The sequence below is a fragment of the Fukomys damarensis genome, unplaced genomic scaffold, assembly GCF_012274545.1.
Source record: "Fukomys damarensis isolate Sample0158 unplaced genomic scaffold, DMR_v1.0_HiC HiC_scaffold_15, whole genome shotgun sequence".
NCBI lineage: Eukaryota > Metazoa > Chordata > Mammalia > Rodentia > Bathyergidae > Fukomys > Fukomys damarensis.
The window spans coordinates 62,454,246-62,459,510 of NW_022900927.1; the positions used below are offsets into that span (position 1 = coordinate 62,454,246).

At 43.5% G+C, this 5,265-nt stretch overlaps 1 pseudogene; it reads right to left on the minus strand.

The window, feature by feature from the left end:
- Nucleotides 1-29: 29 nt before the first annotated feature.
- On the minus strand, nt 30-866 carry LOC104867083 (annotated as a pseudogene).
- Between the last annotated feature and the right edge of the window lie 4,399 nt (nt 867-5,265).

A 5,265-nucleotide genomic window follows, 5' to 3' on the forward strand; every position in this document is an offset into this window, starting at 1 on the left:
TTTTTTTTTTCAGATTTCATTCATTTTATTTTGTAGAAACCCTTATGTTGTAGCTACTGCTGGAGCTTGAGTCCTCTGAACAGAGACTCTGGTGTGAGTTTTCACAAGATGGTCAGGGAATTCCTGGTAGGGAGACTTGGTGAAGACAGTTTCCTTCCAGAGGTCCGGGGTCAGGTAGCTGTAGGCCTTGGCAATGGCATCAAAGGTGGCCTTAGCAAAGTTGCCCAGAGTAGCAGTGCAGGCCCTGGCAGAAGTGTAGCAGTCATCAATACCCACCATCATCACCAGCTTCTTGGGTACAGGGACTGACAGGATGCCAGTGCCTCTGGGGCAGGGATCAGATGACCAACACAGAGCCACAGTGGCCCGATACCTTGCAAGGGACAGTGTGAGGCCTGCCAATCTTCCCCCAGTAGCCTCTCCGAACGGGGACCATGGAGAGCTTGGCCAGAATGATGGCACCGCGAATGGCAGTGGCTACTTCCTTGGAACACTTTACATCCAGACCGACATGGCCATTGTAGTCCCCGATGGCGACAAATGCCTTGAATCTGGTCCGCTGGCCAGCTCGAGTTTGCTTTTGCACCGGCGTGATCTTCAAAACTTCACCCTTGAGGGATGTGCCCAGGAAAAAGTCAATAACCTCAGACTCCTTGATGGGTAGAGAGAAGAGATAAATTTCCCCCAAGGACTTGATCTTCAAGTCCTTTACCAGCCGACCCAACTTGGTGATAGGAATCCACTCCTTGTCCTCCGCCTTACCGCTACGAGGCCCTGGCCTTGAAGGCCACTGGCGAAGCCTCATGGCCTCCCATGCCTGGGCCCCCGCCTCCCGGCCCTCCCGCTGCAACGGCGTCATCCGCCATTTGGTGTTTTCCCGACGAAGAAGGTGGTGACGATATTTTTAAGAATTCTACGTTCTGGATGTATTTGAAGAACTATGTGTCAGGTTTTCCATTGACTGATAAATGGCTGGGGGTGAGAATATGTGATTAGTAGTTGCTACCTTTCTGCCCTTGCTTAGGTTGTCTCAAATGAAGAAAATGTAGCCCCTGGTCTGAGAAACGCTGATCCACAGACACACTGCATGTGCTTGAGAGTCAGCAGGCTCGGGTACTGCCAGACTCTGCCTTTTGTAGGCTGTGTGACCTTGGGAAAGTGACTTAACCCCCTCCCCACTCTCAGCTGTCCCGTGTAGTGACAGCAACGTGCCACAACTGTATCTACTAGGGATCTAAAGGAGACACTGCATCCGAGAGAAAGAAAACCTATGTCAGAACCGAGACTCATACACCAATGTTCATAGCAGTACTGTTCATAACAGGCAAAAAGTGGAGCAATCCCAAGTCCACTGGAAGACGGGTGGATAAACAAGAGGTGGTATAGCCATACCCTGGAATATTATTTTGCCACAAAAGGGAAGTCCTGGCCAGGCGCAGTGGTGCCCACCTATAATTCCAACACTTTGGAAGGCTGAGGCAGGAGGTTTGCAATTTAGAGTCTTGCTTGAGCAAAATTTCAAAAATAAAAATAAAGAAGAGCTGGAGGGAGCTCAGTGTGAAGGCCCCGGGTTCAATCCCTAGGATCAAAGAAAAAAGGAAGCAGTGGCACACAGGACAACACGTGTGAGTGTGGAACAACTTTGCTAAATGAAAGAAACAAGTCTCATCTTAGAGACCACACAGCGTTGTTCTGTTCAAACTGAATACCCAGGGTAAGGAAGTCTAAAGAGGAGCAAGGTCAGTCAAGATTGCTTAGGAAGTAGAGGTGGAGAGGGGAGAGGGTGGACGGCTAAGGGCTGCAGACTTGCAGTCTGAACGCATGAAGTGCTGTGAGGCTGACTGGTGATGCTCGCAGGAATCTGTACCAGTGAACCGTTTACGTTAATAAGCAGGAGACTCAGATAGAATGTGGCTGTAGTGAGGTAGGTATGATAAAGGTGTTAAATAAAAGTAACAAGGCAAGAATGGTGGTAAAGCCTTTGTGATGAAAGAAAGTCAAAAGGAGAAAAACTGTGGAAGGAAACAGAAATACTGCAACAAAGGAATCAGTGCAGTGCTTGGCCCGACTTAAATGCTTGATAAATGTGGATTGCCACGGTTACTTCTGTAAGTAGATGTAAGTCATGGTGAGAGCTCCGGAAAGCCATTTGAAGAGCGTAAAACCTGACTCACTGTGAGACTGGAATTTCCATTTTATTTATTTATTTATTTACTTTTTTGGAATTTCCATTTTAATCACAAAGTGTCCATCTTTAAAAATATTCTAAAATATTCTAATATTCATCTCCTGATGTCTAAAGATAACCTTTGCCGAAGTTGTCTACTAAAAAGGTAAATTTTGAAATGAAATGTGACTTTATGCTTTGAAGAGTTTGCCGTTTAACTCTATTGAACTATACGTGATTGTCAAGCTTTTTAGATTAGCAATTGTCCAAAATTCCATTTGACCTACTTATCCCCCTTCTAGAAATCTTCCTCAAAGAACTTAGGACATCATACTACAACAGTGCCTGCATTCCAATGTTTATAGCAGCACAATCTATAAGAGCAAAATCCTGAAACAGCCTGTATACCCATCAACAGATCATTCAATAAGGACATTATGATATCTATGTATATTGAAATATTACTCAGCTATAAAGAGGGGGAAATTTGAGATGGCTGTAGGAAAGTGGATGAGCCTGAAAAAATTTAATGCTGAGTGAAATAAATCGGACACACAAACTTGAATACCATATGGCATCTCTCATCTGAGTAAAGCAAAGTAAAAACTAAGAGGGAAAATAAAGGAAGACTAGATCAAGACAAGGGAATGTGTCTTTTGTAGATGGGAAGGGAGCTGGAGGACCAGGGGTGAGAGGATCATATGGAGAAAGAGGTGGCGTGAAGATTGCCAGGTAGAAGATTCTAAAGTGCTCAGTGAATGTGGACATCATATGCTGTAAACACAAGCTAAGATTGACAATATCAGCAAGAATGAAAGGGCAAGAGTGAAACTAAAGGAGAAGAGAGAGGGGAAGGGAGGGGATTAGAAAAAGAAGCTATATTATGCACATGGCACTAACTTGCTAAGAGGACTGTAAAATGCATGTATCGCACACCCGTGCTCATAAATAAAGTAAATCAGCAATTGTCAAACATGAGGAAACTGAGGCCATTCACTCTGAAACGCACTTGGCACCGGATTCATTCTTTGAAATGTTTTTTGAGCCGCTTTCCAAAGTCTGAACCTACTATGTGTAGTTAGACAGGGTGGCTTGTTTCGGTTCTCAGTTTCCCAAATCTCAAACGATTCAAAAAGATAAAATGAGCAATGGCCACTCCTCTCCCTCACAGGAATCCACTCCTGGCCTCTTGTGTCCTTGATGTGTCAAAGTATGTGCTTATTTATAGATATACAGACATATTTCGTGGTATAAAATAAATCAGTTGTGACTTTAATCTTGTGCAAAAATGGGAATTTCAGGATCCTTCTATTGCAAGCATCCTTCCAAGTTTCTCAGTTTATCTATAGTCATAATTTTGTGTTATTTTTCTTAAAGTGGTCCCTTCAAAATATATAAGCTTCAACCTCCACAAAATTTCACTGATCTCCATTTGGTATTTCCTTCCCATTTTACCCACCTGGTCCCGTCCAATCCCCTACACTCCCAAGTTAAGTTCAGACTCTGACCCAGGAAGGCTACCGTAATTGCTCCAGCCTAACTTGACCTCTCTCTTTCTGTGTTTCCACTGCACTTAGTGCAGTATAAAACTTTACAATCCTTTTTTCCAAAACTTTCCAAGTTGGCTGAATTTGGAATTTGTAAGTTTTTTACAATGTGACCCAGGAAGTATGTGTTATGTGATCGCACATAAATCCTCTGCTGTTTAACTCTGTCCCGGAAAGTCCATCCAAGGTAGCATCCCTTAATCAAATATACTAAGTCATCTGCAGCAAAGTACAGGAACATTCATGTAATTTAGATAAACGAGAACATCAGTAGCCTCACTTTGGTTTTGCTCACAACTGGTGCTAAATAACTAAATCTTTGGAGATTTTGGATTTCAGGGATCTCCATAAAGAATTACAGACATGAACACTATTGTGCTATCGAGGTTTATTTCATTGAAATGGTTCTTCACGGCTTCATTCCCAGCAAAAAACAAAGTCTAGCACACAGTGGGTGTTCAATAAATTTTATTGGAGTGAATAAATGAAAGAAAGAAGTCTTACACTGTGTTGAGGGAAAAAAGGCTATGTCCTTTTCAGTCAGCATTCCCAGCATCAAAGCCAGTGCTTGGCACACACAGTGACAAGCAGAGAAGCTAGTTGGTCTGATTTGCAATTCTCAAATCTCTCCGTGACCACCTGTGATGGTAAGACCCCAATCAACACTCCACACTTGGTCCCAAGACACTGACTTACAGAATCATATGAATCCCCTCGGGGACAGAAAACACAAGGCAGAGGGCGTGGAGAGAGCCCAGGAGTGGGAGCCCAGACCTGGCAGAAATGGAGAGAAAGACCTAACAAAGACGATCTCACCTCACAAGGACTGAATACGTAAGACAGGCAGCGCACACCTTCAGAAATGTGGGGCATTTTTCTTAATGTTAACAAATCCCCCCCTGACTTCCTGAACTTCTGCAAGACTTCAAATCCTCACACTCACATTAGTAGCGACAGAAACGCTGCCTCGTTCTTTCTCTTGTCTGGGTGGCTTCAGAGTCTCGGGATTGGGCTGAACGATCTCATTTGGAGATTGTTAGCCAGTGTTCTGTACTCTAAACTTTTCCTAACGGTAGGTTCTAAAGGAATAGTGGATTAACTTGTCAACTATAAACATTGCTTTCAAATACAGGCTTCACATTGTGTGGATTTTATGTGGCAGGCTCTTAGTAGGGGTGACGGGGGCTCTCCTACGTATGGACACAACGGATTGTGTTCGCCTGTGTCCTCCACGGAACCCGCTTTGGGAAACTGCTTTGGAGTAGGATGCACCATGCGTCTTACAGCTGAATCCTTTTCCTCAGTCCTGAACAGAATTTCTGCTTTTGCATTGCACTTTTAGTAAATGCACTCATTTGCATTTTTACAAACGAGGGAATCCATCAACTCTATCATATTTAAATATCTCAGAATTCTACATAAAATCCATCAGGTTATCCACAAACTCCTCAACCAAATGACACGAAGTTAAACTGAAAGCAGAAGCTTTTATATACTCAAGAAACTCTGGCAACCACCATTGATAATAACCTGTGCCTTCTCTTATACTAA